Source organism: Salmo salar, unplaced genomic scaffold, assembly GCF_905237065.1.
Source record: "Salmo salar unplaced genomic scaffold, Ssal_v3.1, whole genome shotgun sequence".
Lineage (NCBI taxonomy): Eukaryota > Metazoa > Chordata > Actinopteri > Salmoniformes > Salmonidae > Salmo > Salmo salar.
This window is the reverse complement of record NW_025550937.1, coordinates 378,780-397,785: the sequence shown is the minus strand read 5'-3', so window position 1 is coordinate 397,785 and position 19,006 is coordinate 378,780. Positions and strand designations below refer to the sequence as shown.

Genomic DNA, 19,006 nt, shown 5'->3' with positions numbered 1-19,006 from the left:
CTCCTCCTCTCTCTTTTCCTCTCTCTGCCTCTCCCTCCTCTCTCTTTCTCCTCTCTCTCCTCTCTCCTCCTCTCTCTTTTCCTCTCTCTGCCTCTCCTCCTCTCTCTTTTCCTCTCTCTGCCTCTCCTCCTCTCTCTTTTCCTCTCTCTGCCTCTCCTCCTCCTCTCTCTTTTCCTCTCTCTGCCTCTCCTCCTCTCTCTTTTCCTCTCTCTGCCTCTCCTCCTCTCTCTTTTCCTCTCTCTGCCTCTCCTCCTCTCTCTTTTCCTCTCTCTGCCTCTCCTCCTCTCTCTTTTCCTCTCTCTGCCTCTCCTCCTCTCTCTTTTCCTCTCTCTGCCTCTCTCTCTCTTTCCTCTCTCTGCCTCTCCTCCTCTCTCTTTTCCTCTCTCTGCCTCTCCTCCTCTCTCTTTTCCTCTCTCTGCCTCTCCTCCTCTCTTAGTCTGAACATTTCTTTCTGTCTGGCAATTCCAATCTGTCGTTTTTTATCCTGCTCCTCTTGTTGTCTTGCCCTCTCCTGTTTTCTTTCCATCTCCAGCCGTCTTTCCTCCTTGTCCCTCCTGATTTGTTGTCCTCTTTCTATGTGTTCTCGTTCCCCCTTCAACACTTCTAACCTCCTCTCTTTACGTCTATTGAAGACTTCCCGTGCTTTAGCTTTAACATGAACTACTACATCTTTCTTCATGCTTACTTCCTTTCCTCTCTCTTCTCTTTCCATGTAGTCTTCCTCTGCTTTCTTATATAATCACTTCCTGCTTTTCTTCCATCTCTCTCTCCTGTTCTATCTCCAGTTCATTCTGCCCCTCATTTGTTCTTCCTGCTTCCTCCCTCTCTCTCATAATCATATTTTCTTTCTCCATCTCTTTCTGTTGCTGATCTTTTAATTCCATCTCTCCCTGATTCTCATTGTCTTTCTCCCTTTCTTTCTCTTTCTCCATTTGTTTCTGTCTCTCCTCTTGTTGTTGTCGTCTGTGTATCTCTTCTATCTTTCTCTGTATCTTCTTCTCCTCTCTCTTCCCTCCTTCTCCATGTCAATTTGCTTCTGTTTCCATATATCTTCTTCTTCTTGATCTCTCTCAAACTTTCTCTTTCTCTCCTCTTGTTGTTGTCGTCTCTCTTTCTCTCCCATCTCTCTGTCTCCCTCTCTCACTTTCTTCCTCTTCCATCTCTATTTGCTTCTGTTTACATCTTTCTTCTTCATTCACTCTTTCAATCTCTCTCTGTCTCTCTTGTTTGCTTTCCATCATTTTTTGTCTCCTTTATTTCGTCTGTTTCCATATTTTCTAATTCTATCAGCTGTACCTTGATTTTCTTGAAGACTTCCTCCAATTCAGACGTCTTTTTGTCATTGATGAGGGCTGTCTCCATCTCCATCTCTCTCTCCACTCTATTTTTCATCTCCTCTTCTCTTCGTCTCCAATCATTTTCTCTCTCTCTGTCTCTATCAAATGTTCTCTCTGGTTCAGTCTCGTCTTTCAATCTAATCTCTTCTTTCATTCTCACAACCTCTCTGTCTAACACTAGCACATTTTGGTTAACCTGTTTCACTCTCTCATTCTGTCTTCTATATGCTTCTTTCGCTCTTTCAAATTTGATTTTGTATTGAATCTCTTTTGTTGTCATATCTTCTTTCAGTCTCTCAACCTCTCTCTCTAACTCTTTTACCTTTCCGTTAACCAGTTTGACTTTCTCATTCTCTGCAATACACATGTCTCTTTCTCTTTCAAGTATGATTTCCTTTTCCATCTCTTTCAATCTCTCAATCTCTCGTTCTAACGCTTTTATCGTTTCTTCTGCCTGTTTCACTTTCTTCTTCATTTCTTGTCTTTCCAATTCTGCTTTTCTCTCCCTTTCCATCTCCCTTTCTCTCTCCTTTCCTCTCTCTTTCCCTCTCTCTTTCTGTCTCAATAGGTTTGTTGTTCCAGGCCAGTCTTGGTCGCTGATCCTCCATGACTTTCTGCCATAGCCTCAATCTCTCTATCTCTTGCTTCATTTTAAAAGGTGAAATTAGTGATAATCTATGACCAAGACATACTTTCAAAGGATTTGCAGAGAATGATACATAGAAATACAACCTAGACCTAGGTAATTGAATCAAACACTGGACAACATCAATAGCAGGGTTATTTTGATCAATTCATCTGGACAATTCATTGTCAATTAATGTATTGACATGTTTGAAAGAATTATGAGACATTTTATGGACAAATACAAACACACAACTAGCTTGCCCATTCAGTTAGGGGTTTGAGAAATTCCTGTTGCAATTTGTGTGATGTTATAACAATGTTGCCTCTGATGTTTATGCTTGTAGAAATTACTCCTACAAATGATGTTTCACTAATGCAATTATTTACAACCTGCACACATACAGTTATCAACAACAACAACAGTAATGATGTTAATAAGGAAGTGGATATTCAACCGGCAGAAGAAAGGCATAGGGGTTGAGATAAATGAAGGTTAGGTTCAGGACCTAGGGTTGGGTTAAGGTAAAGGTTAGGTATAGTTTCAGTGAGGTCAAGGTAAGGGTTAACGTTAAGGAAAGGCATAAAGGTTAACATTGGGTTAGTGTACCGCTGTCCACCATCATTCAATTTCAGCTGGGTGAATATACACGGCCATTTAATAATAACAATGACATGTCTTACGTGGGCCAGTTGTAGATCCACCATCAGTAGCTCCAGCAGATGTTTGACTCTCTTGATCTCCTGCATTTTTCTCTGGTTCTCCTTCGCTTCTGTGACTCTCTCTGCCTCCCTCTGTCTCTCTGCTTCTCTCTGTCTCTCTGCTTCTCTCTGTCTCTCTGCCTCCCTCTGTCTCTCTGCTTCCCTCTGTCTCTCTGCTTCTCCTCTGTCTCTCTGCTTCTCTCTGTCTCTCTGCTTCCCTCTGTCTCTCTGCCTCCCTCTGTCTCTCTGCTTCCCTCTGTCTCTCTGCTTCTCTCTGTCTCTCTGCTTCCCTCTGTCTCTCTGCTTCTCTCTGTCTCTCTGCTTCTCTCCGTCTCTCTGCTTCTCTCTGTCTCTCTGCTTCCCTCTGTCTCTCTGCCTCCCCTGTCTCTCTGCTTCTCTCTGTCTCTCTGCTTCTCTCTGTCTCTCTGCTTCTCTCTGTCTCTCTGCTTCTCTCTGTCTCTCTGCTTCTCTCTGTCTCTCTGCCTCCCTCTGTCTCTCTGCTTCTCTCTGTCTCTCTGCTTCTCTCTGTCTCTCTGCTTCCCTCTGTCTCTCTGCCTCCCTCTGTCTCTCTGCTTCTCTCTGTCTCTCTGCTTCTCTCTGTCTCTCTGCCTCCATCTGTCTCTCTGCTTCTCTCTGTCTCTCTGCTTCTCTCTGTCTCTCTGCCTCCATCTGTCTCTCTGCTTCTCTCTGTCTCTCTGCCTCCCTCTGTCTCTCTGCTTCTCTCTGTCTCTCTGCTTCTCTCTGTCTCTCTGCTTCCCTCTGTCTCTCTGCCTCCCTCTGTCTCTCTGCTTCTCTCTGTCTCTCTGCTTCTCTCTGTCTCTCTGCTTCTCTCTGTCTCTCTGCCTCCCTCTGTCTCTCTGCCTCTCTCTGTCTCTCTGCCTCCCTCTGTCTCTCTGTCTCTCTGCTTCTCTCTGTCTCTCTGCCTCCCTCTGTCTCTCTGCTTCTCTCTGTCTCTCTGCCTCCCTCTGTCTCTCTGCTTCTCTCTGTCTCTCTGCCTCCCTCTGTCTCTCTGCTTCTCTCTGTCTCTCTGCTTCCCTCTGGCTCTCTGCCTCCCTCTGTCTCTCTGCTTCTCTCTGGCTCTCTGCCTCCCTCTGGCTCTCTGCCTCCCTCTGTCTCTCTGCCTCCCTCTGTCTCTATGCCTCCCTCTGTCTCTCTGCTTCTCTCTGTCTCTCTGCTTCTCTCTGACTCCCTCTGTCTCTCTGCCTCCCACTGGCTCTCTGCCTCTCTCTGGCTCTCTGACTCCCTCAGTCTCAGGATCTCAGCCTTCCACTCATTCATTAGATCCCTTTCTACTCTTCTTCTCCTCCTTTCCTCTTTTAAAAGGGATCTGAGATGGTCTGTCTCAGACTGTAGATGTTCAATGATCTTGTCCTTCTCCATTCCACCATTCCTCTTCTTCTTTTCCTCCTCCCAGAGGCAGACTTGAAGTCTGTCCATCTCCTTCTTCTGATTTCGGATCGTTCGATCCTTCCCTCCTCAACTCAAGCATGTGGGCTTCCTTCTTTGTACAGGTCTTCTTCTCTTCTCTCAGGAACTGAACCTCCATCTCTGCCTGCTTGTAGCTGGGAGCAAATGAATGTCAACACATTATTTAGGAAGTGAACTCAGACAATTTATTACAGCGTTAAAATAATAATTAAACCTCTGCTCAATTAAACTGTCTTTAATAACACAACTCACACAACTGTGACTTACAGTACGTGAATGTAATGAGTTGACTGTCCATGATGGCCAGAGGTGGGTAATGTGTAGCTCTGGTCCAGGGCGTTACGTACAGCTTGCAGACACTGAGCCTTCCTTCAGCAAGCCGCACATAATGCCCTGGACCAGAGCTAGGTTATGTGATGAATGACTTACAGACTGTTCCACATGATAGGAGGGGGTAAGAAGACAGTCCCAGTAGGAGACGGAGATCGTCCAGAAGAAGAAGAGGTGTCCATCTCCTCAGAGACTGTAGTAAAGGTCTACAAGTTTTATTTCTGGAAAATAAAGAGATGCCTTCGTTCAGCAACAATGTGTGTTTCTATGTTTCTGTCACTAGATGGGGCCATTGTACACAACATTTACTCACCAGGTCAGTGAATTCAGAAATAGTCTACACACTACAGTACTCAAGCTCTAGCCTACAACCCATCATGCATCAGCACAAGTAATATAATAATACCTCATCACAACTTCATAATCACAGTACACCTGGATTGTGTTCACAAAGTGTTTCAGGGTAGGAGTGCTGATCTTGGATCAGATCCCCCCCCCGTTCATCAAAACGTATTCAGTTTGATTTAAAAGACAAAATTGATTATTGATCAGCACTCCTGCTATGAGACTTTGTGAATATGAGCCTGTGTGAAAGAACCTTTCTGGCATATGCTGGCTAGACAGTACACAGACAGACAGATAGTCCGACAGACAGACAGATAAGTCAGCAAGACAGACAGACAGAAGAGTAGACATAGATGGACTGATTGATAGCAACAGAAAAAAACAAAGATATAATTGTATTTTATAATGTCAGAAATAAAAAATATTTCAAATACATTAACGTTCACCTTCACATGTGTTATCTTACCATGACAGAATTATAGGCTAAGTAGGCTAGCGGTTGGTTCATGTATTGTAAACTTGTGTAAATATTTGACTCACCTCAAATCACACTTGTCAAAGCGCAGTTTTAGTGTGGAACCGAATAATATCTTTGGCATTAACTTTCTCTGGTCTGGAGCTGTATTGTTGCGTCATTTGAAACGCTTGCGCGTCATAATCGGTTCACCGCGCCTGCTTGATTGACAGCTAGAGCTTCTCCTGCGCATCAGTGTCCAAAAGTCGATATTGTTGAGCTACTCATAATTGATAAAGACATTTATAACCATTTTCACTTGACTTTTATTTCGCGTATTTTTGCCTAAGGTTATTTGGTAGTCTATGTTGTGTGATTTCTCTTTGTATGGACCTAAAGTTCAATGAAATACAAACAGCAACCATAGCCTACAAACATTTCCCACACAAATACAAATGTGGGTGTTTAGTGAGTACACAAAATAATAACAGGACAGCCATAACTGTACAAACAAACATACAATCACAACTCTTGGGCACCAAATATTCAATGTAAAAGCCAAAAGGTAGGCTAACATGAAGTCCGATTCTGAAATGCGCGTCAACAATTGAAGAACTCGTTTTTAAGCATGAAATAAATCCTCGTGGACCAGATTGACCCGCTCTCCCCACTATGTATTGTTTCTGCAGTGAGGATTCACCCCCTTTAGACAATGATGTTGTAATTTATCTGCAGAAAAACGTTGATCTGAGCTCAACAAGCAGTAGTAGCAGTATGCAAATCAGAGAGCCAGATGAATGGATCTTTCACCGATGCATTTCGGTTCCCGACGTTCAACAAAACGATCCGTTCAAAAGAGCCGTTCGTGAACGACACATCACCACACTGTAGTTCTCCACCATTGCGTATCGTGAGCTGGAGGAGCGTTCGTCCAACCTCTCATCCAAGTAAATTGCAGCGGCGCATCATCCATCCGCTGAATGTCCCAATGGAGGGAGGATAGTTTACGATGCAACAAGCGTTTGGGGAGTACATTCATTGAAACGCAATGAGTGTTTTTAAATTGTTGAGGGACTCTTGCTCCAGGGGAAATCTCAGCAGCGATGTCTCTGCTGTGCGTCCGAGGTGGGATCTTTACCTTCTTCACTATGCTTATTATACTGTACATATCTGTCACATTAATCACATTGCACTCAGGAAAGTTGTCTGTAGGCTATTGGGGAGATGCGTATAGCCTGTTGAGTTGTCACGTTCCAGTCCAAACATGACCTGGGATGTGAGCAGGGAGCTATTCTATAACACATGTAGATGACATGTTGTCTTTATATGTAGATTATATTTTGGTTTTATATTTCATATTTGATTGATGATTAGGCCTATGACTTTTGATTCCACTTTGGCTACCTTGCACCATATTGTCCTCTCTTGCTATATCTTACACTTTATGCCCTTGTGCTGATCTTCTCTCTAAACAATAATCATGATAGTGTGAATGAGTTGAGTAAACTACACTGTTGTTATCTTCTCAGTCTGTACTGTACTGTCCCTGGAAGACCCTCCACATAGTTCACCTTGATCCAGTCCACTTTGTACCACTGGTCAACTAATCATCCAAACCTCTGATTAGTGAATCAGGGTTGCTGGTGGTGGAATACATGATATGAACTGGTTAGGGGGAGGACAGGTTTGAGAAGGGAGATACTAAATGGACTTTTCGGACCAACATCCCATTGACAGCCCATCTGGCCAAAACCTGAAACCTAAAACTGACCCTAACCTTAACCTTGACCCTAACATTAACCAAACCTTTAAGCCTTAAAGGTAGTCTCATCATGGGTGTGATTCAGACTGTAGTTTCTCCATGTGTGTCCAGTAAACCTCCTCTCATCATGGGTGTGATTCAGACTGTAGTTTCTCCCTGTGTCTCCAGTAAACCTCCTCTCATCATGGGTGTGATTCAGACTGTAGTTTCTCCATGTGTGTCCAGTAAACCTCCTCTCATCATGGGTGTGATTCAGACTGTAGTTTCTCCCTGTGTCTCCAGTAAACCTCCTCTCATCATGGGTGTGATTCAGACTGTAGTTTCTCCCTGTGTCTCCAGTAAACCTCCTCTCATCATGGGTGTGATTCAGACTGTAGTTTCTCCCTGTGTCCAGTAAACCTCCTCTCATCATGGGTGTGATTCAGACTGTAGTTTCTCCCTGTGTGTCCAGTAAACCTCCTCTCATCATGGGTGTGATTCAGACTGTAGTTTCTCCCTGTGTCCAGTAAACCTCCTCTCATCATGGGTGTGATTCAGACTGTAGTTTCTCCCTGTGTCTCCAGTAAACCTCCTCTCATCATGGGTGTGATTCAGACTGTAGTTTCTCCCTGTGTGTCCAGTAAACCTCTCATCGTGGGTGTAATTCAGACTGTAGTTTCTCCCTGTGTCCAGTAAATCTCCTCTCATCATGGGTGTGATTCAGACTGTAGTTTCTCCCTGTGTGTCCAGTAAACCTCCTCTCATCATGGGTGTGATTCAGACTGTAGTTTCTCCCTGTGTGTCCAGTAAACCTCCTCTCATCATGGGTGTGATTCAGACTGTAGTTTCTCCCTGTCTGTCCAGTAAACCTCCTCTCATCATGGGTGTGATTCAGCCTGAAGCTGGAGAGGCCAGTGGCAAACCAGCCCGACCACTTTATTACTAGTTGGGGATAGATTGTATCTCTAGAGTTACAGTAGGGCATTTCCATGTAAAAGGACCCAGGAGCACCAACGTGATGTTCATAGGAGCATGTGTAATTTGGTGTCAAATGAAATCTAAGAGTCTATATTTTTGGTAAATGTAACTCTAGATTCATTTTTCAACCAGTGAAGGCTTTGATTTCTGGGTAAACATGGGAAAAGGGATATTAGAAAACATCTTCCAGAAAAAGTCTTAAAAGGTCCAAAATCAAAACTACATAAAAACAGAATCATGTTGACGTAAAGTCTTATAAGATATTGATGTTTTTTAAAGTATTTTTTGTGTAAAGTGATTTATTTTACATTTTGTAGATTTTATAGAAGAAAAAAAAATGTAACTAATTGTATTCGAGAGAAGAGGTCTCTTTACAGTGTCAAATTTATTTTGATCTCTATGCAACGTAGTTGAGAAGGTATTGATATTTTTCATTTACAGGCAATTGTTTGCGTTGCAGTTTTAAGACGGTTCCATAAATATGCTGTGGTAAACATTTTTTATTCGCACTAATCAATCAGCACATTCAGGTATTTGTATGTCTCAATATAATAGTATTATTTATTTAAATCCATGTAAAATAATCTTTGTCCGTAAATAAAATCTGATCCTCAACTGCGTTTCCCTCCAGTCAGCAGACGGCGATGTGCGTCTTTCAGGCGATGCTGCAGCGTGACGTATAATCTAGTGGACGGTTCTTCATAAACAGCTCGTCAACCACCTCGGTAGCTTGCTAGACAACATAGCCGAAATATTCAAGCTATTTATACGCTTTCGGTCTATATTAGCTACTGTGTTTTAGACACACTTCTGTCGTATCTACTTGTTAACCTATTTAATTTAATATTACGTTATTCTGTCTGCTGGACGGAGAAAGAAGCTCTGGGGCTGAACATTGTCGTGAAAGAGGAGAAGGAAGAGGAGGATCTTACAGTGAAACAAGAAGTAGAGGGTGATGCTGTTACAGTGAAAGATGAAGAGAAAGACGTTTCAGTTAAACAAGAGGAAGAAGAGGATGATGCTGTTTTTGGAGTGAAGAAGGAAGGAGAGATTACTGTCACATTGGAAGATGAAGAGGAGGAGATAGGAGATCTGATTAACACCAGTAAGTACCGCCTTCAATTAGTTTTTAACTTTGGATATTCGGAGTTGGCTCGTCAATACCTCTTCAACGGAGGGCCCTGGGATGATGACTGATATGTCTAGAATCAGACGACGTAGAGAACAAGCTACCCCTTGTTTTCTCCGTTCCGTTTCCAAAAAGTGACTTAACATATATATTTGAGGAGGGTCTATCTGCTGACCGCAGACTGGGGGCCACGGCATGTAGTGATTTTAATGTAGTGATGTTTTACTACACACCGTGACCCCCAATAGAGCCATGTGAGAGTTGGGTTGGCTACACCAAAGATTATGGATATACTGACAAGATGTCTCTCCGTCCTGACAAGGGGAGTCGTTGTCCACAAAGCTGCACTGTGGGTTGTCTATCTCCCGCCTATCCTGTCTTTGGATTGGTGGATACATCTTATTATTGTAATCTATTGTTTATATTCTATGAGGGTTGTTGACGTCAACCGCCTGTATTCAATGGAGAGAGATGGTAAGCTACTAGCATGAATATGCATAGCGATCTGGAGACAACTCCAATAGTGTTTTTATCAAAGTTGTCGGTATGTCACTTGTCCACATAACAACTTAATCATTACGAAACTTCTGTTAGATCAAGTAAACCTCACGTAGCAAATAAGCCATTCATTTTGTTGTTGACCAAATTCAACACTTTCCACATTGGGTTGATAATTGTTTCCACTTGGATACAACCTACTGTAACCTACTGGCATGACCTAGAGAGATACAACCTACTGTAACCTACTGGCATGACCTAGAGAGATACAACCTACTGGCATGACCTAGAGAGATACAACCTACTGTAGCCTACTGGCATGACCTAGAGAGATACAACCTACTGTAACCTACTGGCATGACCTAGAGTGTTACAACCTACTGTAACCTACTGGCATGACCTAGAGAGTTACAACCTACTGTAACCTACTGGCATGACCTAGAGAGTTACAACCTACTGTAACCTACTGGCATGACCTAGAGTGTTACAACCTACTGTAACCTACTGGCATGACGTAGAGAGTTACAACCTACTGTAGCCTACTGGCATGACCTAGAGAGTTACAACCTACTGTAACCTACTGGAATGACCTAGAGAGTTACAACCTACTGTAGCCTACTGGCATGACCTAGAGAGATACAACCTACTGTAACCTACTGGCATGACCTAGAGAGTTACAACCTACTGTAACCTACTGGCATGACCTAGAGTGTTACAACCTACTGTAACCTACTGGCATGACCTAGAGAGTTACAACCTACTGTAACCTACTGGCATGACCTAGAGAGTTACAACCTACTGTAACCTACTGGAATGACCTAGAGAGTTACAACCTACTGTAGCCTACTGGCATGAACAAGAGAGATACAACCTACTGTAACCTACTGGCATGACCTAGAGAGATACAACCTACTGTAACCTACTGGCATGACCTAGAGAGTTACAACCTACTGTAACCTACTGGCATGATCTAGAGAGATACAACCTACTGTAACCTACTGGCATGACCTAGAGAGATACAACCTACTGTAACCTACTGGCATGACCTAGAGAGATACAACCTACTGTAACCTACTGGCATGACCTAGAGAGATACAACCTACTGTAACCTACTGGCATGACCTAGAGAGATACAACCTACTGGCATGACCTAGAGAGTTACAACCTACTGTAACCTTCTGGCATGACCTAGAGAGTTACAACCTACTGGCATGACCTAGAGAGATACAACCTACTGTAGCCTTCTGGCATGACCTAGAGAGTTACAACCTACTGTAGCCTACTGGCATGACCTAGAGAGATACAACCTACTGTAACCTCTGGCATGACCTATCACTACTGGCATGACCTAGAGATACCTACTAGCCTACTGGCTGATATATATATATATATATATATATATATATATATATATATATATATATATATACACACAAGCATTTCTAAACTTTTTTCTCACTTTTATGGGGTATTGTGATGTCTTTATGAGGTATTGTCTGAAAATTCTATTTTATAATAAAAATGTGTAAAAAAAGAAAGGGTCTGAATGCATGTATGTTGTATGTTCTAGGGCAGATTTTAAAAAAAAATAGTATTTTCTTTCTACCAATTGATTGGTTGAAATGTTATGACGTGTATTTGTTCATATAGACACTCCCCATGTGTTTAATAAAATCAACTGTATGTGCAGAACTTGAACTGAACTGATGCTTCAAGCGTTTGATTAAATAATTAACACACACAAATGACTTGAGGAAGCCAGAGGTCAATATAACCAGAAGAAAATAACCAATTCCCCACCTGCTGCTGGCCTTCGTTAATTCTGACGTTATGCTCCTGAAGTTTCCGGTAAAATAGGCAAACTTTTGCCATTTCCGTTTGAAGTGCCAATTTATCTTACCATTTCTACCGATCTGCGTGCCAGTTATGAACGAGTTACAACACCTGTTTGGCTCCTCCACTTCCTGGGTCGGTGAAGTGAGTTATTACATTTAAGGATTAAATCATTTAATGAATATATCCGAGTCTCACGCTCATCACCTGTGGAATGCGGGGCTTCCAGCGAGGTGTGGATTTAATAGTATGTTGTACCTAGCTTCCCTCCTTCAGGGAACAGTAGTTATAGTCATAACATGTGGATTTAATAGTATGTTGTACCTAGTTTCCCTCCTTCAGGGAACAGTAGTTATAGTCATAACGTGTGGATTTAATAGTATGTTGTACCTAGTTTCCCTCCTTCAGGGAACAGTAGTTATAGTCATAACGTTAAGCTTGTCATATGATGAACTTCAACTTAAATACTGGATCTTGCTGTGGGACAGTTTTTTTGTATTCAGATCTCTGAAATGCTCTCTAACTACGTAACATTTATTGTCTCCTTATATTACGCTGGGAAAACAGTTTTCATGGGCACAGAAATCCTAAATCATTTCAGTTTACTAAATCCAATGGTTCTAACCGAGAGTCACCTTAACTTTATTGACAACTCCCAAATGGATACTGTCATTAATGCGGTTCTTAAATAATTATGCATAATACTTAATACTGTAGCTGTTTAGTTACAGTCACATGTTCAACTATCATCAGCTGATCCAGGAAATAATTTTCTGCATGCCAGTCAAATGTAGTTCTTCATTCATTACACCGGTAAAGACAGTTATGCCGTGCTCCACGTTGGATCCAACATCCCAAACAAATCGATATTTATAATGTGTTATTGTCTACTTGATTTACAGTAGGGTCTCGTTAGTCCGTTTGGAAACGGAGATACTTAGCTCATAATGTGTAGAGAAATGTTCCTTGATGGAAAGGCTATTGTACAACACACAGAGCTATTTTCCTTTATTCAGGACATTTAGAATGACAACACATTACAGAATAGCCTAGTGGGATTATTCACAAAATTATCTGGTGATCAGGTTATGAATTGTCATGACAATGACATTTTAGTCTCCTTGTTTCACCTAAAATATTAAATGATTTATAGTCCTAGGTCTATGTTGTTGTTAGGTGAAGTTATGGGTCCTACAGTAGGTCTATGTTATTGTTAGGTGAGATTATAGACCATTTTGGCATACACTTAGTGGACAAAACCTCATTGTCAGGCTGATGTCAGGCTGATGGAAAACTAGCCAATGATCATTTTACTGGTTGAAGTCGTTTTTAAATATAAAGTAGTACATTTGACAATAACACAAACATTATATTAAATCAGGACATTCAAACGAGCCATACAATTATAATCCAAAGTAGTGTCAAATGATAATAATAATCAACCTGGAAACGGAGGCTTTATTTGCTGTCAGCCTATGAGAACTCCCCTGAGTTTCCCCCACGGTGGTGAATTAGTGAATAGACACAGAGCTTAATGTGAGTTTCCTTGAGAAGCACTCCTGATCTAGTGCTGTAATATTCAGAATACAGTGTGAAAACTAATCTTTGCTCACCATTTTTTAAATATATATATTTTTTTGACCCCTTTTTTCTCCCCAATTAGTACTTACAGTCTTGTCTCATCGCTGCAACTCCCGTACGGACTCAGGAGAGGCGAAGGTCGAGAGCCATGCGTCCTCCGAAACACAACCCAACCTAGCCGCGATGCTTCTTGACACAATGCCCATCCAACCCGGAAGCCAGCAACACCAATGTGTCGGAGGAAACACCGTACACCTGGTGACCTGGTCAGCGTGCACTGCGCCCGGCCCGCCACAGGAGTCGCTAGTGCTCGATGAGACAAGGATATCCCTGCCGGCCAAACCCTCCCCTAACCCGGACGACGGTGGGCCAATTGTGCGTCGCCCCATGGGCCTCCCGGTCGCGGCCGGCTGCAACAGAGCTTGGACTCGAACCCAGAATCTCTAATGGCACAGCTTAGGCCACTTGCTCACCATTTTTGCTCCAGGCAGATATACTACATCCATAACTAGCGGTTTCTGCATTAGCAGGGAGGTGTTTCTGCAATCAAATTGTGTGCGCATCGCCCTTGTCGCAATTTTAGCAAACACAGAAAGGTGCCTATATTTGAGAACAAAAGTCGCCTGGCACACTGCTTAGGAGTTCAACACCTTTTACTTATTTCTAGTTACTACTAATGTGAAAACAAGACTAAATATGACTATTGTTGCTCACTTGACTGTCTTAAGACAATTGTCAAGTCATTTTAACATTCATTACAGACGTCAATTGTTGTACAGTATCATGGCTACGCTGTTGGCATCACCTTTTTCAGTGGATTTCTGCTGTTGTGAGCCTTTAACCATCTGTCTGACTTGTTCACACAGGAGAGAGACGTGACTATCATGGATCCTCTGGGGAGTCTCAACATCATGATGCTAACGAGTCAGAGAAGAGTCTGTCCAGATTCTATCACCTCAAGAAACACCAGCAGAGACCCACAGGGAAGAAATCTATCTGCTGCTCTGACTGTGGAAAACATTGCAAATCTTCATCAGAACTTAAAATACACCAGCGAACACACGCAGGAGAGAAATCTCACCACTGTTTTGATTGTGGGAAGAGTTACTTAAGATTAAAAGCACTAAAAGTACACCTGAGAATTCACACTGGAGAGAAACCTTACAGCTGTGATCAATGTGGGAAGAGTTTTACTACATTTAGCTATCTGATTATACACCAGAGAACACATACAGGAGAGAAACCGTACAGCTGTACTCAATGTGGGAAGAGTTTTACTCAGTCAAGCAACCTGTTATCACACCAGAGGATACACACAGGAGAGAAATCTTTTAGTTGTAATCAATGTGGGAAGAGTTTTACTCGGTCAGACAACCTGATATTACACCAGAGAACACACACAGGAGAGAAAGCATAGCTGTGATCAGTGTGACAAGAGATTCTCCGATAAGACATCTGATCAAACCAGAAAATACATGAAGGAGTTGTTTCATGATATCAGTGATATGTCACAATGTAGAATGTTTTAACATTGTAGTAGGAGTATTTTAATAATGTCACAATGTAGAACCCTAAACGTTTGTCCCCTGTTCTATTGATTTCAACATGATATGGATATTAGCCTCAGGGGGAAAATCCAGGCTCTGAAATGGAAGAGTTACTATTTATGAGATTTAATAAAAAGTGACTAACAAAAAAAGAGTTGTGTTACACTTACCATGTTGGTGACCCACTGGAATCAAAATGTATCTGGCTGTTTTCTACAAATTGTCCTCTAACCAGTGATGTACACATTATTTCCAGATTCTGTGTGGTTTTTGAGCTGTTAGTTTTAACAGGACATGCAACCTCATCTCCCTCCTCTCGGCACAATTGATTTCAACATGATATCGATGAGTTATGACAAATAAGTGTTGTGTTCCTTTGTTTAGGGACCCCTAAATTTAAATGCATCACTCCAAAATGTAGCTGACTGTCTTCTGCAGGTTGTCCTCTAACCAGTGAGGTAAAAGATATCTCCGTTTCCATGTGTTTTTTGTTTTGTTGTGTTAGTTTCAGGAGCAGATTCAACCTGATTTCCCCCCAAATGGATATTAGATTTGTGTTTAGCTAGTGCGTTGCTATGGATCTTTATTTATTTTGACTGCACGTTTTTCCGTATTGGAGATACATTTTGTTTGGGCTCGTTCCAAGGGGACGAGAGTTCTAGAAGCTAGTGAGTTTTAGGAAGACGAGAGTTCTAGAAGCTAGTGAGTTTTAGGAAGACGAGAGTTCTAGAAGCTAGTGAGTTTTAGGAAGATGAGTGTTCTAGAAGCTAGTGAGTTTTAGGAAGATGAGAGTTCTAGAAGCTAGTGGGATTTAGGATTCTATAGAAAGAAAAAGGAGAAAAATAATCCTATTGTATATTATTATTTAGAAATACGTGTTTTTTTCTTGTTTTTAATTGTTGACAGCCAGTGATTATATTGTAGAAGGTGAAGCATTGTAGTTGATTTAAAATGTGAAATGGAAGTTGTTTTCTGTTGGTGGTGAGCAAACTTGTCCAACAAAAATATAGGATATATTTGTCTTAAGGGGGAAGGTGTTACAGGCTTTGGTTTTGAGGTTGGACTTTAGGTCTAGCCCGTTAGCACGTCTAGCTCGTTAGCACGTTTAGCTCGTTAGCACGTCTAGCTCGTTAGCACGTCTAGCACGTTTAGCTCGTTAGCACGTCTAGCTCGTTAGCCCGTCTAGCTCGTTAGCCCGTCTAGCTCGTTAGCACGTCTAGCTTCGTTAGCCCGTCTAGCTCGTTACCACGTCTAGCTCGTTACCACGTCTAGCTTCGTTAGCCCGTCTAGCTTCGTTAGCCCGTCTAGCTCGTTAGCACGTCTAGCTCGTTAGCCCGTCTAGCTCCGTCAGCACGTCTAGCTCGTTAGCACGTAGGACGCACTGATTGGTGTCAACTCGTTAGTCAGTATGTGTTACACCTGTGCTGGCTTGTCCATCTCGTTAGTGGGAAGGTGTTTCACCTGAGCTGGTCCAGGTTCTATTTAAGAGTGTCTGGCCCAGTGCTCCAGTTGTCTTGATACATGTGGAGAGTCAACACCTTTAGTTGCTCCACCTTTTTGGTTTACTTCCTGTCTTTAAGTTTGGTGTGGGTTTTTCCTTTTGTTTGCCTCTTCTTGGGCAGATTTAGTGGGTCTCATGGTGGGTGTCTTTTAGGTCCCAGTTGTTGTTACTAGTCAACTTCCAGTGGACACCCCCATAGTGTCTTTCAGAGCCCCTCCAAAAAACATGCTTATATTTTGGGTTGGATGTTGCATCCAATTAATATTTTAATCAATGGATTTTCCTTAGAATGCTAATTCGTCTTTCAGTTGTTAATCTTATGTTTGTTGTGGTAAATATTTCTGTTTATTTTCATTGTTTTATTTTTTTCCTGTGAAGCATCCATGTCTGAAATGTGTTGTATAAATAAAGCTTGATTTGAACATATTGCAAAAGAAATTAACATAATGACTGACAATCAACAGACTCTTGCAAAACCAATACGTATCTTGGTCCATCTTATTATGAAAAAAGTATAAATTCAGTATATTTCCCACTATGTCAAAATAGTGCTGGTATGTACGTTTAGTATCACTTTTCAACCAACCCAGTGCATTTGTTGAAGATAAATGTTTAATTCAACAATATGTCAAAGGATTCAACTACTGGAAACGGACACAAACAAATGGATCAACCAGATCAATCCCACTTTTCCAGCCTGCTGAAGGCGTGGTGGAGTGGTAAACACCACCCCCGGCTCTACCAGAGGCTTGAAGTGGTCTCCCACAGCTCTGCTTATGTCATGTTCTGTGGCCTTGCTGTTACATTTCTTGACTGTCCCTGCAACACAGAAACACATTTAGTCATATTATATAAAACTCTCAAAGTAATGGATATGGAGCATCTATGGCCTCAGTTACACCTGGCACCTAAATGTGACTTCTGTCATCTGATCACTCCAAGCTGCATTAGGTTCAGATCTACCAGGATGAGCCTTTGACACAGTCAGGCCACTGATTATGCATCAGCAATGTAAAGAGGTGGGGTGAATGAGGGGAAAAGTAAATTTGACACAAATGACCTTCATAATAAATCAAATGTTGTTGGTCACATACAGGTGTTCAGCAGATGTTATTGCAGGTGTAGTGAAATGCTTGTCCTTCTAGTTCCCACAGTGCAGGAATATCTAACAATTAATATCTAACAATTTCACAACAAATACCTAATACACACAAATCTAAGTAAAGGAATGGAATTAGGAATATATAAATATATGGATAAACAATGTCAGAGCAGCATAGACTGAGATACAGTTTATACATATGAGATGAGAAATGATATGCAAACATTATTAAAGTGACTAGTGTTCCATTTATTAAAGTGGCCAATGATGTCAAGTCTATATGTAGGCTGCAGCCTCTCTGTGCTATTTAACAGTCTGATGGCCTTGAGATAGAAGCTGTTTTTCTGTCTTTCGGTCTCAGCTTTGATGCACCTGTACTGATCTCGCCTTCTGAATGATAGCGGGGTGAACAGGCAGTGGCTCCGGTAATAACAAAGAACATGTATGTATGCCTGGGGGGAAAATTCACTTTCATACAGCAATACCAGTGGACAATTTGCACTAAATAAACATAAATGGAACATATTCCCTTTTGCTGACGTGATGAACCACTAAGGGGACATAAATATTTAATCCCAAAACTTTCCCTTTGGTTTAACTGTTTAAGACGGTCCCCTTTTCTAATAGAGGCCGGAATGTGATCAATACCCACAGCTTGTAGGTGTAACCGATGTGAAATGGCTGGTTAGTTAGCGGTGGTGTAACCGATGTGAAATGGCTAGTTAGTTAGCGGTGGTGTAACCGATGTGAAATGGCTAGTTAGTTAGCGGTGGTGCGCGCTAATAGCATTTCAATCAGTGACGTCACTCGCTCTGAGACTTGAAGTAGGGTTTCCCCTTGCGTTGCAAGGGCCGCGGCTTTTGTGGCGCGATGGTTAACGATGCTTCGTGGGGTGTCAGTTGTTGATGTGTGCAAGGGTCCCTGGTTTGAGCCCAGGTTGGGGCGAAGAGATGGAGGCAGGGTTGCCTTGGTGTAAGGACTTATAGTGCCTTGCCATGGGGTAGTCGTCATTGCCTACCCGTATGGCGTACTTGTGTTCCGCTAGGCGGTCTTGAAGGCGTCTCTTTGTCCGTCCAATGTAGAACACCTTGCACTGTGGACATTCCAATCTCTAGATGACATGAGTGGTTTTGCAGTTAATGAATGAAATGCTTGACGTAATACTCCATTTTGGAAGCTGTGTCTACAAAATACTTTTTCTGTGCAATATTTCTGCAGTGGTTATATTTAAAAGAGCCCTTGGGTTTGTGGTCAAGCCAAGTTTTTTTGAGAGTCACCCGGAAGATAACTGTGTACTAATTTATCATTTAGGGTAGGACATCTTTTAAAGCTTATGACTGGTGGCTCAGGAAAGACTTGGCGTAGCAGAGTATCACTTTGGATAATTCCCCAATTATTTTGAATGATTATTTTAATGTTCTCTGCTTCAGTACTGTATTTTGTGGGTATTGGTTTACATGAAGATATGGATTTACAAACTACAGGCCACTAAATACCCTGGTTTACATGAAGATATGGATTTACAAACTACAGGCCACTAAATACCCTGGTTTACATGAAGATATGGATTTACAAACTACAGGCCACTAAATACCCGGGTTTACATGAAGATATGGATTTACAAACTACAGGCCACTAAATACCCGGGTTTACATGAAGATATGGATTTACAAACTACAGGCCACTAAATACCCGGGTTTACATGAAGATATGGATTTACAAACTACAGGCCACTAAATACCCTGGTTTACATGAAGATATGGATTTACAAACTACAGGCCACTAAATACCCTGGTTTACATGAAGATATGGATTTACAAACTACAGGCCACTAAATACCCTGGTTTACATGAAGATATGGATTTACAAACTACAG

The 19,006-nt window shown here is 41.9% G+C and overlaps 2 long non-coding RNA genes across 3 annotated transcripts; both read right to left on the bottom strand.

The window, feature by feature from the left end:
* Positions 1–1,256: 1,256 nt before the first annotated feature.
* Positions 1,257–2,791, bottom strand: LOC123740281 (uncharacterized). Its single transcript, XR_006768273.1, has 2 exons — positions 2,646–2,791; positions 1,257–1,981 (listed from the first exon to the last, which is right to left on the bottom strand). It is a non-coding gene; the product is annotated as an uncharacterized lncRNA (long non-coding RNA).
* A 1,373-nt stretch (positions 2,792–4,164) lies between these two features.
* On the bottom strand, positions 4,165–5,403 carry LOC123740292 (uncharacterized). 2 transcript variants are annotated; one of them, XR_006768285.1, is made up of 3 exons: positions 5,307–5,403; positions 4,521–4,642; positions 4,165–4,225 (listed from the first exon to the last, which is right to left on the bottom strand). It is a non-coding gene; the product is annotated as an uncharacterized lncRNA (long non-coding RNA). The 2 variants fall into 2 exon arrangements; XR_006768286.1 differs by lacking the exon at positions 5,307–5,403 and adding an exon at positions 5,233–5,256.
* Positions 5,404–19,006: the final 13,603 nt, after the last annotated feature.